The 21,636-nt window shown below is 36.6% G+C and overlaps 1 pseudogene across 1 annotated transcript; it reads left to right on the top strand.

Moving 5' to 3' along the window:
* The first annotated feature begins 314 nt into the window (after positions 1 to 314).
* LOC308551225 (putative P2Y purinoceptor 10 pseudogene) lies at positions 315 to 20,832 on the top strand (annotated as a pseudogene). Its single transcript, XR_014000606.1, has 2 exons — positions 315 to 364; positions 19,411 to 20,832. The product of XR_014000606.1 is annotated as a putative P2Y purinoceptor 10 pseudogene (transcript).
* The last annotated feature ends 804 nt before the right edge of the window (positions 20,833 to 21,636 follow it).

The following is a 21,636-nucleotide window of genomic DNA, read 5'->3' as shown; positions in this document are numbered from 1 at the left end:
TTTTAATTTTCTTTGCCCACAATATCCTCTAAAGGGAATGCTTTCTTAAACAACTGGGTGATGCTGACGAACAGTTCTACCTCTCATTAGAGGTAAATGATTTTGTTTTTTTCCTGTTTTACTGAATAAACTACGTTATTTCCTCTTGTAACTGTACAAGTCCGCAGTTCTCTACAGGATATCTTGGTAGAAAGGGTAAGGTTCTTGGCTTTCTCTTCATACATTAAAAAATAGAACTAAATAATCTCTCTGAATTTAAAATGACTGTGAATTTCAGCTGCCTCCACTGCAAATGTAATCCTGAATCTGCTAATATCTTACTTTTAAGGGATGTATTGTTATGAAGAATGGAGACTACAGTGAGGTAATATTTATTTATATACATCTGAAGTTTAAATGATTAAAATGTTCACTGAAACTGCTGCATGCTTTGTATAAGGAAATGTTGTCTAGATGCAAAGTTCCTTTCTCCACAATTTAGTATGCAATTGACATAAACTAAGAATCCTGACTTAAACATTGCTCCTGGCAAATTGATGTTAAATTTAAGATAATGGTTGATTAAACATATTTCTGTTAGTGTGAGCAGTGGAGGGGAAAAAACTCAAAAATTTAAATCCAGAGTTTTGTCAACCAAATTAGGCAGCGTTCAAATGATAAATACATTTAAATGCCTAAATCTTTTAGTAAGATGAGACTTGACCTGTTTCCTTGATTGGGACATTTTTCATGCAAGTGTTCAGGGGTGGGACATGAGAGCTTCAAATAGCACAAAAAGATTTTTATCAAGCCCAAGAACCTAGCACAGCTCTCAAATCTCAGAGGGGTGGATTCTCAATTTATGATAAACATTTCCTTGGATGTATTTTTTAATTTCAGAAAATGGGAAACATTTTAAGAAGGAGATCCAAGTGTTGTGCTTTCTTTGTTAGGAAGAATTTTTTCTGTTTTCCTTACTTGAAATAATAAAAAGACTGTTGCCTTTTATAAAAGCCTGCTAATTTCACATTTGGAGTTTGATTTTTAAGTATGTAAGATTATTCAGAATATGTAAAAATTATATACATCTGAAGTTAGTGCAAGTCATCTAAGATATCAGTGAGATCTATGGTTATTGATATCTTCAGTGTATTTTTTTATGTATTGAATTCCCTCAGATTAAACAGTTGGAGATACTAAATTCCCTCTTAGTAAAAGGTGGCTCAATAAAGATTTTTACAGTGAAATATTAGGATAAAGACTTTATTGTGTGTACTGCTAGATTTATTTTCCAGGAACAAAATGTAACTAACAGCTGTAGACTGCATGAGCATGACTCACAGGATGGCACTAACTCCATATTATGGTTGCCAAATGGCACCATATGCTGGATATTGAAAGCAGCTCTACCTAATCTTTTTGACCACAAGTATAGGTGGGGCTTTTCCTCCATCAAAGCAGTTCCAAAGTGGCTGAGACTTGGGACAGTGTATGAAACTCAGGGAGGCAATGCAGCTGCAGGGCTTTAGGAACTTCCAGAAGAGCTGAGATCAGCAGCGTTCCTTGGAATGATCTTCCCCAGAAATTGTGTTTTGGCAGGACTATGAAGAAAGGACCTCCTCAGCAGATTTAGCAGCTCTGGATTGAATCTTTTCTTCCCAATCTACTCCCCTTCCCTCACCCATCTAGCAAGTTAACTGAGGAGAAGGCTAATTATTTAACCAGCTTCTGAAGCTGGGTGGGAGGAGGGAGGAAATGAATCACCTCTGTATCCCTAACAGCAAAGTTTAGTCTAAAGCTTGTTCTTAGAAAGGACTAGGTGTTTACTGAATTGTAGAGTCCTAGGGTGAGGGAGGGTTCTGTTGGCTGACTTTACTGAGGTCTTGCTTACTGCAGTTGTGAATGCGACTGTCCTAGAAGAGTGAGAACTTTTTTTTTTTTAAATATATCTTTATTGATTTCAGAGAGAGGAAAGGAGAGAGAGAGAGATAGAAACATCAATGATGAGAGAGTCACTGATAGAGCCCGCAACCCGGGCATGTGCCCTGACCAGGAATTGAACTCCAATCACCTGGATCCCCAGGTCAATGCTCAACCCCTGAGCCACACCCGGCCCAGCATAGAAGAATGAGAAATTAATCATTAGTGCTTGAGACAGTTTTCCACTTGGTCAAAATTTTTGCTTAAGATTGAGAAATAACACTTGCATATAATTTCTGGGAGTATTAAAGGATAGCATACTACTAGAATTAGATTTACAAACTGGCCACTGCTTAAGCCTTTTATTTTAAGACTGAGAGAAGGCACCCCCAACCCAATGTGCCGCCTAGTTTTAACTGTGTGTCTGATTCTAACCAGAAATGAAACTATTAGTAATCTATTACCAGAAGTTACTTACTGCGTCACTAAATTCCTATTTTTTGAGCTATAAATGTTCCTGAGCGTGGTAAAGGCTAAAGTAAAGACAATACAGTGAATGCATTTATGAGCTTAATTTATCAACCAGCTGCTAGATTTTCTCAAACAAGGAATGCTGGCACTTCAGAAGGTACTAGTTTATTGAAAAGAGGACAATGGGAGGAAAAGAGAATACAATACAGTGTAAAGGAAAGGGAAGTTTGCTAACTTCATACACCATGCCTATTTATTAGCCAGAAGTGTATAATATACATGTTTTATACCTATGAACATAACAATGAATAGCCCAGAGAGCGCGCAGTGACAATCATGGGGTTAACACTTCTTTTCTGGCTTTAGACTGGAACAATGTTTCTGTATTACTGTGGGCTACAAAGTTGGTTTGGATTTACCATCAAATTTCCTGAATGTCTCCTGAGAGCTGACTCTGACAGGAGATTCAGTTCATTGGCTGCGGAATAAGCATATTTTCTTTTTTCTCGGAGAGGCTTCTGAAGGATTTTTAATTGTATTTGCTAATGCCAGAGAGCAACGTGTATGTCAAACAAAACCAAGCAGAAACCTATTTCTTAATTGTGGATCAATATTCATAAGAATGAATAGTATGGGAAGTCAGGAATTGGTAGATCATAAGATAATTTTCTCCACAGTGTGTTATATATGAAAAACATGAGATAAGTGCTTTTTGATTGATTTCCTCATGGATCCAGGCAATTGTGCTTTAGCACATCTCAAGAGGAAGTCTTTTTTTAACCTTTTGTTTTGAAATATTTTTATAAAAAATTATAAAAATTATAAAAATAGTATAGAGCATCCCTATATACCCTTTACACAGCTTTCCTCAAAGATAAGATCTTACAAAACTATAGCACATTACCAAAAACATGAAACTGACATTAGTATAATACTATTTAATGAAACTACAGGCCACATTTAGATTCTGCCAATTTTTACATGGACTAATTTGTGCGTATATGTATAATTCTATGAAATTTTATAACATATATATTTGTGTAGCCACCACCACAATCAAGATTCAGAATTGTTCCATGACCCACCACAAAAAAACAAACAAACAATAAAAAAACAGAAAACAAAAAATACCTTTGTGCTACATCTTTACCATACAATTCTCATCCCTAAAATTCTGGCAACTACTGATATGTTGTTTTCCATCTCTATAATTCTGTCATTTTGAGAATATTATATAAATGTAAACTTTTTTCAGATTGGATTTTTTTCATTTAGCATAATGTCCTTGAGACCTATGCAAGCTGTTGTGTGATTCAATAGTCGGTTCATTTTTATGGCTGAGTAGTACTCCATTTTACAGATATACCACAGTTGTTTATTCATTTACCCAATGAAGGGCATTTGGGTTGTTTTCATTTTGGGGATATTACAAATAAAGTTGCTATAAAAATTAATGTACAAGTTTTTGTGTGGACAGACATATTTTGATTTCTCTTCAGTATTGACCTAGGTTATACAGTAAGTGAATGTTTAGTTTTATAAAAACTGCAAAGTGTTTCTTAGAAGGTACCATTTACCATTCTTAACAGCAATCATAATAGATTGAGTTCTTAATCCTAGTCAGCACTTTTTGCTGTCTGTCCTTTTTTATTTTTATAGTACATTCTAAAAGGTATGTTCTAGTGTCCCATTGTAGTTTCAAATCACATTTTCCTAAAGGCTGTTGATGTTGAATATCTTTTAATATGCTCTTCAGTGAATTGTCTGTTTATGTCCTTTGTGAATTTTCTGAGTTTTTTGTTTTGTTACTGTTAACATTTGAGAGTTCTTTTTTTGTGTGTGTATAGGTAAAATTCTTTTTAAAAATTTAATTTAGTGGGTTGATATTGGTTTGAAAGACCATATAGGCTTCAAGTACACAACTAAATAAAATATAATCTACACTCTGCATCGTGCACACAAGAAAAGTCTCATTCTGTCCCCATTTTCCCCCTTTGCCCACCTCCACCTACCCCTACTCCCCTTTCCCTCTGGCTATCCCCACACTGTTGTCTGAGACTATGAGATATATATATATATATATAAATAATTTCCAGGGTGATGCAAAAGAAGGTTTATCGTTATGAGTATTTGAAACACAGAGTATATTCTTGTATTATTTCTTATTATTTATTATATTATTTTCAATACTAACAACTGTAAACCTACTTTTGCCTTACCCTGCATATGTGTGTGTTTGTCAAATCCTTTCACTTTCTTTCATCTAGTCCCCCAACACCCCTCCCATCTGACAGCTGTAAGTTTGTTTCATGTATCCATGTCTCTGTTTCTATTTTGTCAGTTTATTTTGTTCATTAGATTCTACATATAAGTGAAATCATATGGTATTTGTCTTTCTCTGACTAATTTATTTCACTTAGCATAATAATTTCCAGGTCCATCTATGCTGTTGCAAAAGGTAAGATTTCCTTTTTTTTTTTTTTAAATATAACCAAGTAGAATTCCACTGTGTAAATGTACCACAGTTGTGGTTTTTTATCCACTGATCTATTAAAGGGCACTTAGGATGTTTCCATATATTCGCTATTGTAAGTAATGTTGCAATGAAGATAGAGGTGCATACATTATTTCTGATTTGTGTTTGGGGATTCTTAGGATATATTCCCAGAAGTGGGATCACTAGGTCAAAAGACAGTTCCATTTTTAATATTTTGAGGAAACTCCACACTGTTTTCCACAGTGACTGCACTAGTCTGCATTCCCACCAACAGTGCAGGAGGGTTCCCTTTTCTCCACATCCTTGGCAGCACTTGCTGTTTGTTGATTTATTGATAGTAGCTATTCTAGCAGGTGTAAGGTGATATATCATTGTGGTTTTAATTTGCATCTCTCTGATGATTAGTGACATTGAGAATTTTTTCATATGTCTATTGGCCATCTGTATGTCCTCTTTGGAAAACTATCTATTCTGTTCCTTGGCCCATTTTTTAATATTAATTGATTTTTTCTTTCTGGTGTTGAGTTGTAAAAGTTCTTTATACTTTTTGGAAGTTAACCCCTTAACAGATATATCATTGGCAAATATGTTCTCCCATTTAGTGGGTTCCATTTTCATTTTGTTGATGGTTTCTTTTGCTGTGTACTCACATTTGTTTATTTATTTATATTTTGTTCCCCTTGCCCTAGGAGATATATTGGCAAAAATATTGTTATGAGAGATGTCTCAGATTTTACGCCCTCTGTTTCGTCTAGGGTTTTCATTTTTTCATGACTTCCATTTAAGTCTTTTATCCATTTTGAGTTTATTTTTGTGTATGGTGTAAGTTGGTGGTCTAGTTTTATGTTTTTGCATGTACCTGTCCAATTTTCCTCACACCATTTACTGAAGAGAGTGTCTTTACTCCATCATATGTTCTTGCCTCTTGTGTGAAATATTAATGGACCATAAAGGCGTGGGTTTTTTCTCAGCTCTCTGTTTTGTTCCCTTGATCTACATGCCTGTTGTTATGCCTGTACCTGGCTGTTTTAATTGCAATGACCTTGTAGGATAATTTGATACCAGGTATTGCTACATATCCAACTTTGTTCTTTCTCAACATTGCTGAGGGCTATTCAGAATCTTTTTTGGTTCAATATAAATTTTTGGAATATTTTTTCTAGATCTATAAAATTCTTCATTGGTATTTAATAAGAATTGTGTTGAATCTATAGATCGATTTGAGTAGTATGGACATTTTAATGATGTTTATTCTTCCAATCCATGAATACAATATTGTATGTGCTTCCACTTGTTTCTATCTTCCTGTTTTGTTCCTCTGTGTCTTATAATTTTCCCAGTACAAATATTATACCTCCTCGGTTAAATTTATTCCTAGGTACTTTATTTTTTTAATTGCAATAATAAATGGGATTGTTTACTTAATTTCTCCTTCTGATAGTTCATTATTGGTGTGTAAAAATGCCACCAATTTCTGAATATTAATTTTGTATCCTGCTAATTTGCTGAGTTCATTTGTTAGATTTAGTAGTGTTTTGGTGGAATCTTTAAGATTTTCTATATACAATATCATGTCATCTGTGAACAATGAGAATTTTACTTCTTTGTTTCCAATTTGGATGCCCTTTATTTCTTCATTTTGTCTGATTGCTGCTGCTAGGACTTCTTGTCCTATGTTGAATAAGAGTGGTGAAAGTGTACATCCCTGTCCTGTTCCTGATATTGGGGGAAACACTTTTAGCTTTTGCGCAGTGAGTACAATGTTGGCTGTGAGTTTGTCCTATATGGCCTTTATTGTGTTGAGGTATGATCTCTCTATTCCCAGTTTGCTGAGAGATTTTATCAAAAATGGGTGCTGGGGCCCGGCCAGGCATGGTTCAGTGGTCAAATATCCACCTAAGATGCAGGAGATTGCAATTCCATTCCCAGTCAGGGCACATGCATGGGTTGCGAGCTCGATCCCCAGTCGTGGGCATGCAGGAGGCAACCTATCAATGACAACTCTCTATCATTGATGTTTCTATCTCTCTCTCCCTTCCTTTCTTTGAAATCAATAAAAATATATTTTTTTAAAAATGGTGATGAATTTTATCAAATGCTTTTTATGCATCTATTGATATAATGGTGATTTTTATCCTTTTTAAAAAATTTACTTTTATTTTTTTTAATTTTGATTTTTTGTGTGAGATGGTTTCATTATTTATTTATTTACTTATTTTATTTATTTATTTTTATTGTTGAAAATATTACAGATGTCCCGTTTTTACCCCCATTGATCCCCTCTACCCCGCATCCGTTCCACCCCTAAGCCTTCCCCATACCAATGTCTGTGTCCATAGGTTATGCTTATAAACATATAAGTTCTTTGATTAATCTCTCCCCACCAACTCCCCCACCCCTGCCTCACCTTCCCTCTGAGATCACTCAGTCTGTTCCATGCTTCTATGCCTCTGGATCTGTTTTGTTCATCAGTTTATTTTGTTTTTTACATTCCACATATAAGTGAGGTCATGTGGTACTTGTCTTTCTCTGACTGGCTTATTTCACTTAACATAATACTCTCCAGTTCCTTCCATGCTACCTCAAAAGATAAGAGGTCCTTCTTTTTCACAGCTGCAAAAAATTTACTTTTATTGTTGAGAGTATTACAGATGTCTTCCATTTTCCCCCCTTTCCCCTTCTCCACCAAGCTGCCGCTCCAACCTAGGCCTTCAGCTCACTGTTGTCTGTGTCTATGGACTATGCATATATGCATATAAGTTCTTTGGTTATTTTCTTCCCGCCCCCTCCCCCTTCCCTCTAAGATCTGTTAGTCTGTTCCACGCTTCCATTTCTCTGTACCTATTTTGTTCATTGGTTTATTTTTTTCATTAGGTTATACATTTTAAATGCGATGTATCATGTTTATGAATCTGCAAATTACCAATTTCACATTCCTGGAATAAATCTTACTTGACCATTGTGTATGATCTTTTTTAATGTATCATTGGACCTAGTTTGCTAATATTTTGTTGAGGATTTTAACATGTATGTTCATTGAGGATATTGGCCTATAATTTTCTTTCTTTGTAGTGTCTTTATCTGGTTTTGGAAATAGGATAATGTTGTCCTCATAAAAAGAGCTTGGAAGTCTTCTCTCCTCTGGAATTTTTTGGAGAAGTTTGAGAAAGATAAAAGTTAATTCTTTGAATGTTTGGTAAAACTTGCCTCTGAAGCCATCAGGCCCAGGACTTTAATTTGCTGGGAGTGTTTTGATTACTGCTTCCAATTTTGTTAGTTGTAATTGGTCTATTCAGGTTTTCTAATTCTTTCTGATTCAACTTCAAAAACTTTTATGTTTGTAGAAATTTGTTCATTTCATCCAGGTTGTCCAATCTGTTGGCATATCATTGTCCATAGTATTTATTTACAATCCTTTTTATATCTTTGGAGTGAGTTGTTACTTCTCCTCTTTCATTTCTGACTTTAGTTATTTGGGTCCTCTCGCTATTTTTTCTGAAGAGTCTGGTTAAATGATCATGAATCTTGTTTACCTTTTCAAAACCAGCTCTTGGTCTCATTGATCTTTTTATTTTTTTTAATATATCTTTATTGATTTCAGAGAGAGGAAGGGAGAGGAAGAGAGAGAGAGATAGAAACATCAATGATGAGAGAGTCATTGATCGAGCCCACAACCCGGGCATGTGCCCTGACTGGGAATCGAACCCCGATGGCCTGGATCCTAGGTCGATGCTCAACAGCTGAGCCACACCCGGCTGGGCTCATTGATCTTTTTTATTTTTACTTTTTCTAGTTTCTATGTAATTTATTTCCACTCTAATCTTTATCATTTCTTTCACTCTACTTTCACTGGGCTTTTTGTTTTTCTTTTTCTAGTTCTTTTAGGTATGGGGTTAGATTGTTTATTAGAGTGTTTTCTTGTTTCTTGAGGTAGGCTGGTAATTCTACAAACTTCACTCTCAGGATTGCTTTCCTTGTATCCTATAGATTTGGGGTTATTGTGTGTTAATTTTTATTTGTTTCCAGGTAACTTTTGATTTCTTCATTGTTCTCATTGTTAACCCATTAATTGTTTATTAACATGTTGTTTAGCTTCCATGTGTTTGAATGTTATTCAGTTTTTTTCCATTGTAATTGATATCTAGTATGATACCATTGTGGTTAGAGTAGATGCTTGATATAATTTCAATTTTCTTAATTTTGTTTAGACCTCTTTTATGTCCTCACATATGTTCTATCTTTGAGAAAGTTCCACGTGCACTTGAGAGGAATATATTTTCTGCTGCTTTGGGATAAAATGTTCTGTAGATCTCAAATCCGTTCAATCAAGTTTGTTGTTTAAGGTTGCTGTTTCTTTGTTGTTTTGCTGTCTGGAAGATATATCCTTTGATTTAAGTAGGGTGTTAAAATCCCTTAATATGACTGTATTATTGTTCATCTCTCTCTTAATGTCCACCAAGATTTTCTTTATATATGTTGAGTGCATATGTTTACAAGGGTTTGATCCTCTTGTTGTATTGATCTCCTTAGTATTATGTAGTGACTTTCTTTTTCTCTTGTTATGTCCTTTGTTTTGAAATCTATTTTGTCTGATATAAGTATTGCTCTCCTAGCTTTTTAAAAATTTCCATTTGCATGGAATATTTTTTCCATCCTTTCACTTTCAGTCTATGTGTGTCTTTTGTTCTAAGGTGGGTCTCTTGTAGACAGTATATATACGGGTCATGTTTTCTTATCCATTCAGCTACCCTATGTCTTTTGATTCATGCATTTAATTTTTTTACATTTATAATTATTATTGATAGGTACTCATTTATTGTCATTTTATTCTTTATATCTATGGTCTTCTCATTATATTTTTCTTTTTTTCTTTTTCTTTTTAAAGTAGCCCCTTTAACAATTCTTGCAATACTGGTTTGCTGGTAATGAACTCCTTTAGTTTTTTTTTTTTTTTTTGATCTGGGAAGCTCTTTATTTCACTTTCAATTTTAAATGATAGCTTGCTGGATAGGGTAGTCTTGTTTTTAAGCCCTTGCTTTTTATTCCTTTGAATTTTTCATGTCAATCCTTTCTGGCCTGAAGTGTTTCTGTTGAGAATTTAGCTGGCAGCCTTATGGGAGCTCCCTTGTAGGTAACTAACTTTCTTTCTCTTGCTTCTTTTTTATTGTTGTTAATCCTCACCTGAAGATATTTTTTCTATTGATTTTCAGAGAGAGTGGAAGGGAGAGAGGGGGAGAGAGATTGATGTGAGAAAGACACATCAATTGGTTGCCTCCTGCACACACCCCAGTTGGAGCCAGGGATTGATCTTGTAACTCAGGTAAGTGCCCTTGACCAAGAATCAAACCCATGACCCTTCATTGCATGGCTGATGCTCTATCCACATTGGCCAGGGCTCTCTTGCTGTTTTTAAGATTCTCTTTTTGTGTTTAAGCTTTGGAATTTCAGTTATGGTGTGTCTTGCTGTGGGTCTCTTTGGGTTCATCATGATTGGGACTCTCTGTGTTTCCTGAACTTGTGTGACTTTTTCCTTCACTAGTTTAGGGAAATTTTCAGCCATTATTCCTTCAAAGTGATTTTCTATCCCTTACTCACTCTCTTCTTCTGATATCCCTATGATGTGGATGTTGTCACACTTGATTTTTCCCCCAGAGGTCCCTTAGACTTTAATTCCTTTTGGATATGTGGTTTGCAAACATTTTCACCAAGTCTGTGGTTTGTCTTTTTATTCTCTTCATAAGGTCTTCAATAAAGGTAAGTTTTAATTTTTAATGATGTTGAACATGTTGATTTTGTTTATTTTGGGGTTCATTCTTTGGTGGCATGTCTAAGAACATTTTACCAAGCCCTTGACCCTGAAGTTTTTCTGTCTCATCTAAAAATTTTATAATTTTTAAATTAGATATATGATTTATTTTTTTGGTAATTTTATATAAGATGTGAGCTTTAGATCAACTTTAGTTTATTTTTTATTTGTTTTTAAATGTATTTTAATTGTACCAACATAATTTGTTGACAAACTATTCTTTCTTTATTAAATTTTGTACCTTCATAAAATATCAGTGTGCTTTGTAAAAATATCAGTGTGGCTCTATTTTTATTTTCTATTGTTTCATAATCTATGTATCTCATCCTCCACTCTCTTGATTACTTTTCCCATATCGTTAGCCTTAAAATTAGGTACTGTGATTCTTTCAACTTTAGTTTTGTTTTTCATAATTGTTTTAGCTCCTTTGTCTTTCCACATGAATGTTAGAAAAAAGTTGTCTATATCTAAATAATACACTCTAGGATTTCAAGCATAATGCTGTTAAACCTCTTTCTTATGTTGAATTGTGAAATTAATGAACATTTTGTGTCTATCCACTTATTTAAGTATTTGATTGCTTTCATCAATGCTTTATAGTTTTCAGCATGCAATGCTTGTAACACATTTTGTTACATTTATACCCAAGTATTCCTTGTTTTTTGAACTATTGCAAATGCAACTGTATTTTAATTTCCACATGTTTTTTGCTTCTTTATAGAAATATAACTGACTCGTGTGCTTTGACCTTGTATCTAATGACCTTACTAAATTCACTTATTAGCTCTAAAATATTTTTAGGTAGAATTCTTGATATTTTCTACATGTACCATCATATTGCCTAAAAATAGGGATAGTTTTATATTTTTATTTCACTCTGTATTTCCCTTATTTTTTTTTTTTCTTGCTTTATTGCCCTGGCTAGAATTTCCATTAGTATCTTGAATAAGAGAGGTAAGAGTACACATTCTTTCCTTGTTGCTGAATTTAGAGAGAAAGGGTTTAAGTCTTTCACCAGTATATATAATGTTAAATATAGGTTTTTTAGAGTCTATCAAGTCAGGTAGGTTCCCTTTATTCCTAGTTTTTCATGAGGTTTTAAACTGAATGGGTGTTAGACTTTGTCAAATGTTTATCTGCATTAGTTGATATGTTCATGTTAATATAATGGATTATATTGCTTGATTTTAGAATACTGAACCAACCTTGTATTTGTTTAATAAGTTGTATGTATTTATGCTGTATGCTTCTTTATATAATGATGGATTCAATTTGATAATATTTTGTTGATAATTGTACATATGTAATCATGAAAGGTATTGGTCTGTAGTCTTATTTTTTCTTCTGTATTGTCTTTGTCTGGTTTTAATATCAAGGAAATGAGTTGGAAAGTATTCCCTCTGGTTTGTGGAAGTGTTGTGTAGACTTGGTATTATTTCTTTATTAAATGTTTAGTACAGTTTGTCTGTGAACTGATCTGGGCCAGAAGATTAATTTTTGAAGTTTTTAAATTACAATTCAGATTTCTTTAATAGTTATAAGACTATTCATATTATTTGTTTTATCTTGGGAAAGTTTAGTCATTTGCACTTTACAAGACATTGGCATATTTCATCTAACTTGTCAAACTTAAATGCACAGAATTGTTCATAGTATTACCCTATTAGACTTTTGATGTCTGCAAGGTCTACAACAGCATCCTTTTTTAAAAATTTATATTTATTGCCCAGCTGGGTGTAGCTCAGTGGTTGAGCCTCGACCTAAGATCCAGGCGATCAGGGTTCGATTCCCAGCCAGGGCACATGCCCGGGTTGTGGGCTCGATCCCCAGTCGGGGGCGTGCAAGAGGCAGCCAATCAATGACTCTCTCATCACTGATGTTTCTATCTCTCTCTCCCTCTCCTTTCCTCTCTCTGAAATCAATAAAGACATATTAAAAAAAAATTTATATTTATTGTTGAAAGAATTACAGATATCTCCTTTCTTCTTCCATTAATCCCTTCTACCTTGCACCCCCGCCCCGCCCCAGGCCTTCACCACACTGTTTTCTGTGTCCATGGGTTATGCATATATGCATAAAAATTATTTAGTTAATCTCTCTTCCCACCCCACCCCCCCAATCCCACCTTCCCTCTGAGTTTCATCAGTCTGTTTCATGCTTCGATGTCACTGGATATATTTTGTTCATCAGTTTATTTTGTTTTTTAGATTCCACATATAAGTGAGATCATGTGATATTTGTCTTTCTCAGCAGCACCCATTTTTGATAAAAACTCTCAGCAAAGTGGAAATAGAGGGAACATACCTCAGCATAAGAAAGGCTATATACAACAAACGTACAGCCAATGGGCAAAAACTAAAACCAGTTCTTTTAAAATCTGTGCGAGGCCCTGATGTAGACCTCCAAGGAAGGGCTCCAGATACCCCAGTTCTGACCTGCAACTCCTCCTCCCTTTTAGTCTGCACTTGGCTGGTTGTGTGGACAGGTTTAGGGAATGCAAATGCAGACGGCCCCTTGTTGGAAGTGGTGCAGGATCTCAGCCTTCAAGAAGAGAGCTGATCACTTGCCCTACAGCTCAGGGGGCACCACACCAGAGTTCTTGAAAGGAGGCTCCTAGTGGGTCACACCAGATTTCACAGTTCTGATTTGTGACCCATTTACCAGTGAACCTGCCCCTGTAAGATGGTGCAGGTGGGGTTTGGAGTGATAGCACAAGGTTGCCCCTCTGGTTGGAGTTGCTCTGGCTCTTGTGGGGGGGATGTCCTAGTGAAGGTCTCTGATGAGTGGTTCTAAACAACCAGTTCTGGTTTGTAAAAGGGTTATGGATCTGCCTTTGGCTTGTCATGCTGGCAGGTTTTGGAATGAAAATTCAGGCTTTGGGAATGCAAATTGAGATGGTCCCTTATTGAGGGTGGTGCAAGTGCTTGGCCCTCAAGAAGGGAGCTAGGCACTTGCCCTACAGCTCAGGGTCATCCCACCAGAGCTCCTGAAGGGAAGCTCCTCTGAGATGCACCAGGTTTTACAGTTCTGATTTGTGACCGCTTTTCCAAGTGAGTGTGCCCCTGCAGTACAGTGCAGGTGGGTTTTGGAGTGGTATAGCACAAGTCTGCCCTCTCTGCATGGGACTGCTTCAGCTCCCATGGTGGTAATAGAGAGCCTGTCATCCTGCAGCTCAGTCAGTGGCCCTGGTGCAGGCATCTGACAGGGAGGGAAGTGGGGGACGACAAGACACAATGTCCCAGTTCTGGTTTGTACTTTGTTCATGCTGTGGATCTACTTTAGCTTGTGGTACAGGCCGCTTTTGGAATGCAAATCCAGGCTTTGGGAATGCAAATTCAAGTGGTCCCTCACTGGGGGTGGTGCAGGACCTTAGCTGGTTAGTTAGCTGCTGGCTTTCTGGTTTGGTGTTGCCCAGCCAAGGAACTTGAAGGGAGGTTTGCAAGTGCACACCTCCTGTTATTAGGCAGTTTCCTGTAGCCTGGACTCCTGCCCAGGTCACCTTCCTTTGAGGATTGTGCCCTCATACCCCATGGGAGGGAAGATCGGCTCTAATTCCCCAGCCACTCTGTTCAGTGTTCCTCTAAGGCTATCTATAGTTTCTCCAGAGAAAAAAAGCACTGTTCAGGTTCCTTTTGGGTACAGCCTACAATTCTTTATGCCAGACTCAAGCTTGGCAAGATGGTGTTGCCAGTATTTGGAAGACAGTGTTAGTGCACTTTCTCCAGCTGGTCCTGTAAGAATAAAATTTCTGGACCCTGGGAGATGGTGTCTGGGGAAAGTGTGGCATGTTGGCTCGGAACTGGGAACTCAGAAACCTGCCTTCCTGATCTCCAGTGCTATGCCACCCTGATCTCCTCCTTCTGGTTTCTGTATGCACTGAGTCTTTTTCCCTCTACCAAAGCCCCGGGTTAGTGCCTGAAAACAAGTCCCTCGGTGGCCTTCAGGGAGAATTCCCTGGATTCAGGCAGACTCTCTCCCCTTTCCAGTAGGCCAATTCCCCATTTGTTCTTTGCTGCCAAATGTTATGTAGGCTCTTCTTTCAGGTCCTGGTGTTCTGGGTTGGTGGGCATGGCATGGGATTGTTGCCCTTCTTTCCTCTGCGGGGGCTTTTGCAGCTACAATATTTCTCTGGCTAATGTTGCCTCTAGGTGCAGGGACCAACCCTTTCAGGGCCTCTGCTCCTCTTACCAGTCTCTGTGTAGCTTCTTTTTTTCACTCCTTGGATATAATACTCCTGTTCAGGTGTCTTTCTGTTGTTAATTCAGGTTAATTTTTCTTAGTTTTAGCTGTATCTCAGGTTCGGCACCCGGAGCAGGTGTATATTGCTTTCACCTATTCTGCCACCATCTTTAATCTCTCCTCAATCTGTTTTTAAAAACACTGCATTTGTCCTGAAATATCTGGAAAGAACTAATCCCTCTTGTAACAGTTCACTGTCAAGGCTAGTACTCTAAAATCTGGCATAGGTTTATTTCTGAAAGTTTGAATTATTATTATATAATTACAAAAATATGGTTTTCATATTAGAATTTCTTGGAAAAATAAAAATTGCTCTCTAGTGGTAGACAAGAGATTCATGGTTCAGTTTTTGCGAGTAATTCTCTGTGCGAATTTTGAAAATTTAATTTCTTTGGTTTTTTTTGCTTTTGTTTCCTCATCTATAAAAAGTGACAAGGTCAGCCCGGCCAGGCATGGCTCAGCAGTTGAGCATTGGCTTAGTGTCTCATCACTGATGTTTCTATCTCTCTCTCTTTCTCCATTCCTCTCTCTGAAATCAATAAAGATATATTTTTTAAAAAAGTGACACGGTCAGAAGATCTTTTTTTTTTTTTAAATATATCTTTATTGATTTCAGAGAGAGGAAAGGAGAGGGAGAGAGAGAGACAGAAACATCAATGATGAGAGAGTCATTGATTGGCTGCAACCCGCAACCCAGGCATGTGCCCTGACCGGGAGTCGAACCCTGATCGCCTGGATCCTAGGTCGACGCTTAACCGCTGAGCCACGCCCGGCTGGGCAAGGTCAGAAGATCTTGATGAACCATAGCAGCTCCAGTATTCTAGGAATCTATAATGAATTTAGAAGTCAACCTTGAAGGACTCTATAAGAAAATATGGATGCTAAAAATATCCAAACTCTTTAAAATACCCTTTAAAGGATTCTTCTGTGGTTACATAGAAGGTTGTTGATACTCCTCTCCTTTAGTATGGTTTCTCTCTTAATTAAATTTGAAAACAAATTATGTGTTAAATACCAAGATATTTGAATGTTGGTATACCTCTGACACCTGGTGGTCAAATCAAGCATCGCAGCTAAATTCTAATTACCCAGACACTCATTCCACTCTTTTCAAAGGAACTTTTCCCCCTTGATTTATTCATTCATCATTCACTCAACAAACACTTAGTGGATACCAACTATGTTCAAGACACTTTATTATGGAAGAGAAGAAGAAATAATAATGAGTTGGGTTTGTTTTTTGTTTTTTGTTTTTTTAATCTTCACCCGAAGATATTTTTTCCATTGCTCTTTCAGAGAGAGTGGAAGGGGAGGGGAAGAGAGCGAGAGAGAGAGCGAGAGATCAATGTAAGAGAGACACATCAGTTGGTTGCCTCCCACACATGGCCCAACCAGAGCTGAAGATTGACCCTTGCAAGCCAGGTACATGCCCTTGGCCGGAATCGAACCTTGGACCCTTTACTCCACTGGCCTATGCTCTAACCATTGAGCAAAATTGGCCTGGGCAATAATGAGTTTTTTTATTTGTATGAGCTTGCAATCTATTTAGGGCAACAGAATATACTCCATGGTAAAGCAAATAACCAAAGCATGCTAGGTATACTAAGTACACTCTCACTAAAGAAAATGATCAAAACTATGAATGCTATGCTTCCACAGGATTGACCTGTGGTTTGGAGAGGTCAGAGAAGGCTTCTTGGAGGAAGTGGGCCTTCCCTTTCTTGGGGCTTCAGTTTCTCCATCTGTAAAATTGTGGATATTTTATTGTTGCATAGGATTTCTGTGAGTGATTGACAGACAGAGTATGTATAAAGTACTTAGTATAGCACCTTGCACACCTTGCACAGGTAGTCATTCAGTGATTATTAACTGTTATAATAAAATCAAAGATAATCAGGGAAGACTTCATGTATATTTTATTCCATAAATTTTATTTCAAAAATAATTCAGGTTCAAGCTTATATGTTTTTTTCTTTAAACTGACTATATACAGCATGAGATTAATTATTTTAGTGGATAAACAAACCACAAAAATGATAGTGTTGGCTACATTTATAGTTTGCTAGAGAAACTGGTCAGTTCAGCAAAATAGTCAGCTCAGTTAAAATAACATTCAAAGTAGTTGTTTACTTAAATGAGCTGATTGTTTGATTGCAATGAAGTGTCAGTTAGTAAATACAGTCTATTTGAAAGTCCCATGTCATCAGTGCCAAAGCATCAAATAAGCTGTTTGGCATTTGTGAGCTGTGTGTGGGTTAACCGAATCTTAAAACATTTTAATTGGATGTGTTTGGAGTTGAGTAGACACTTTCTCTGACTCTATGTTGCTTTCAGTAGTTAAGGCTGAGTTTGTCTCATTTTCCCATTAATTACATAAAATGTGAAGCAAACTAACTGCCTTTGCAAGCAATAAAAAATACAAGGAAACATTAAAATCTCATTTATCTTTTATTTTTTTTCTAAATTAGATGCATAAGTCATATTTCCTAAAAAATATCAAACATTTGGGTTGTTAAACTGCCATTTTCAAGGTTAAAATAGGTAGTAATATAGTGGCTTTTTGCCAAAAGCAATAATGTTCTGATAAAAAAAAAGAAAAAGAAAAAGAAAAAAACAAGAACAGACAATGTCATTTTATAAATGAATATCTAACTTGAATTAAGGAAAGATTTGAGAGAGGACAAGATTGCTGTCTCAGATATTTCAAATGTTTGCAGTGTTTCATGTATAACAGGACTTTATTTGGCTTTGGTAGGCAGAACTGTGTTGAAATGAAAGGGACACAGATTTTGACTCACTAGACATTTCTCCAAAGAAGTCATACAGATGGCCAACAAACATATGAAAACATGCTCAGTATCACTAATCATAGTGGAAAAGCAAATGAAAACCACAACGAGATATCACCTCACACCTGTAAGAATGGCTAATAATAAAAAGTCAACAGACGGCAAATGTTGGTGAGAATGTGGAGAAATGGGAACACCAGCACACTGTTGGTCATATTGTAAGTTGGGGCAGCTACTATTGGAAAAAGAATGGAGGTTCCTCAAATTATTAAATTAGAACTACCATATGATTCATATATAAACTACCATATATTTCATTTATATTAAAAATGAAAAAAAAAGATACATGCACCTCAGTGTTCATGTTAGCATTATTGACAACAGCCAAGATATGAAAGCAGCCTTTGTGTCCATTCAGCCATAAAAATAATGAAATCTTGCCATTTGCAACAATATGGATGGACCTAGAAAGTATTATGCTAAATGAAATAAGTCAGAGAAAGACAAATACTGTATAATTTCACTTATATGTGGAATGTACTAAACAAAAATAAATAAATAAACTCATAGATACAGAGAACAAACAGAGGGTCACCAAATGAGAGGGGGGCTAAGAGGATAGGCAAAAAATTGAAAGGGATTAATAAGTACATATTGGTAGTTACAGAAGAGTCATGGGGATGTAAAGTACAGCATAGGGAATATAGTCAATAATACTGTAATAACTATGTATGGTGCCAGATCGGTATGAGATTTATAGAAGTGCATAAATATTTAATGATTATGTTATACACTTGAAACTAACATAATATTGTATGCCAACTACACTTTAAACTATTTTAAAAATTTAATCATCCACATTAATAACTTTTAACTGAGCTTGCCCTGAGAGTTGAAGTAGAAATAGTCCCTTCTGTTGCATCTACCATCAGATACCCTCCAGTTCTTCACATACTCTGGTAGTTTCTTAAAATGGTTGCAAGGATAGTCTCAATACATGTGAATGTCTGAAGCTACTATAATTCTGTAAGTAAACACAAATCTTTAAAATAACAGAAGCTCCTGGAATGTGCCATGACTAATAAGCAGAACTAATTTTGCCCTCAGCCAAATTCTGAAAGAGGCAAAGGTAATCTGAATTGCACCATCTTTTTCAAGGCTCTATCCTTCCAAACCTGGTGACCTGGCAGCCATTCCCAGGTTTTTATCCTATGTTTCATTTCCAAAGTTTCATAGACTAACCTGCAACTACTTAATCCCTGATAAGATTGCAGTTAAAAATGAATTAAATTTTCTTTCTCCCAGAGTTGATGATTGGGAAATAAGCTAGATTTCCAATTTAAATACAGATGGAGACACCTGTAAAGCTGAAATGTGGAACCCCACAAGCAGTTAGAATGTATGTTTGGGGCTATTTCTTAATGAGGTCTTGTTTATTGATTATCTCTACAAGTTTGATTATTCCCTCTGACTACAAAGGGGAAAATCTGACTGAGCTTATTGCCAAAATAGTGATCCTTTTGATTCCTGAAAATATCTTCCAAAATACTGTTATCCATTTATAGATTGGCATGATATTTTTAGTTTACACAGAAAAGGCTTTTTGAAAATTCACACTTGAATACTTATTTAGTAGGAAGCAAATATATTTGTATATCTGAATATGAGCTGACATGCCTTTGATGCTATTTTTACTCTATTTTGGGCAGAAATCATCACTCTGATGCTTTCCTTAAGGAAGAAACATAAATCCTCAAGATGGGAAGTAACAGCATAAACAGTACAAGAGCAAAGTGCACTGATCTTCAAATGCCATTTCAGTACACTCTCTATGCAACCACCTACATCCTCATATTCATCCCTGGTCTTCTGGCCAACAGTGCAGCCTTGTGGGTTCTGTGCCGCTTCATCAGCAAGAAAAATAAAGCCATCATTTTCATGATCAACCTCTCTGTAGCTGACCTTGCTCATGTGCTCTCCTTACCCCTCCGGATTTACTACTACATCAGCCACCAGTGGCCTTTCCAGAGGACCCTTTGCCTGCTGTGCTTCTACCTGAAGTATCTCAACATGTATGCCAGCATTTGCTTCCTGACCTGTATCAGCCTTCAGAGGTGCTTCTTTCTCCTCAAACCCTTCAGGGCCAGAGACTGGAAGCGTAGGTACGACGTGGGCATCAGTGCTGCCATCTGGGTTATTGTGGGCACTGCCTGTTTGCCACTTCCAATTCTGAGAAGTACAGACTTAGCCAACAACACAGAATTCTGCTTTGCAGATTTAGGGCTTCAACACATTAGTATGGCTTCTTCCATTGGCATGGTAACTGTAGCTGAACTTGGGGGGTTTGTATTACCTGTTATAATTATTAGTTATTGCACATGGAAAACCAGAAAATCTTTACGGGAATTCCAAGTTCCCCATCAGAATATGAAAGAAAGAAAAAAGGCTTTGTGGATGGTCCTGATGTGTGCAGTGGTGTTCATTGTGTGTTTTACCCCTTACCACCTCAACTTCCCACTTTTTATGATGGTGAAGCAACATGTCTTTTCAAACTGCTTTTTTATCAAGAGTACTCTATGTTTCCACATCATTTCCCTGTGTCTTGCAAATCTGAATTGCTGTCTTGATCCAGTTGTGTATTATTTTATGACCTCAGAATTTCGTGATAGATTTTCAGAACATGGTGGCATGATTTTTCAATCATGTGTGAGATGCAAGGACAGTGTTTTGGAAATTCATCACAAGAAGGAGGATCTTCAAACTATCTCTCTTGAATTTTTGGATGATTCCAAGACAACATTATGAAATAATTAGGGAAAATGATCTATATGCTCTGTTAGTTTAGCTATGTCACCTTGAAGATTTTTCTTAAAAAATGATGTTGTTGACTGCCTTAACGAAACATGGCCCCCTCTCCTTCATTCTCAAAATTACTCTTGAAGGAGTTATTCATGCCTATATTTTCTGTCCAAATGGAAACATACTGTTTTATGGAGCACATAAGAAAATGTTTTTCTTGCCCGGCCAGGCATGGCTCAGCGGTTGAGCGTCGACCTAGGATCCAGGCGATCCGGGTTCGATTCACGATCAGGGCACATGCCCAGGTTGAGGGCCTGATCCCCAGTTGGGGGCGTGCAGAGGGAGCTGATCAATGACTCTCTCATCATTGATGTTTCTATCTCTCTCTCTCCTTTCCTCTCTCTGAAATCAATAAAGATATATAAAAGAAAAAGAAAAAAATATATATATTTAAATATATCTTTATTGACTTCAGAGAGAGGAAAGGAGAGGGAGAGAAAGAGAGATAGAAACATCAATGATGAGAGAGTCATTGATCGGCTGCAGCCCGCAACCCGGGCATGTGCCCTGACGGGGAATTAAACCCTGATCTCCTGGATCCTAGGTCGATGCTCAACTGCTGAGCCATGCCTGGCTGGGTGAAAATATTTTTCTTTACAGAAATTGAAGAGCAACTGAATTAAATGCACAACTGTTCCTCAGCAATGGGTCCAATCTTTTCACCTTCTCCTACAAGAAACAAAAAAACAAAACACACAACAAAATGTAAATTGAAAACAGGTAGATATAGGTGACTTTTTTAAATGTTTAAAAATGTACATGAGAGCAATATGACCCTAGCTTTATTTAAAAAATAACACACTACTTAAACAACGTAGATTAAAGATGAAAGGTTTATTAATATTAATAGGAGTTATGATAATTGATATTTTTATAATTGGAAATAACTATGAGACTTTTACTTTTTCCTCTTGGGGAAAGAAACAATTAAAATTCATCCCAAGTATCTCATATGTATCAAGAGTTTCACACAGAACACAGACACCTTAAACACAGAATACAATCGTGTTCTAACATATTGCACAAAATTCAGATTTTCAGGGCTTGCAATGAAAGCCCTTTGCTTCAGTATGTGT

Source organism: Miniopterus schreibersii (assembly GCF_964146895.1).
Source record: "Miniopterus schreibersii genome assembly, chromosome: X".
In the NCBI taxonomy this organism is placed as follows: domain Eukaryota; kingdom Metazoa; phylum Chordata; class Mammalia; order Chiroptera; family Miniopteridae; genus Miniopterus; species Miniopterus schreibersii.
Note: the sequence above shows the minus strand (reverse complement) of the source record. Positions and strands in the feature narration are given on the sequence as shown.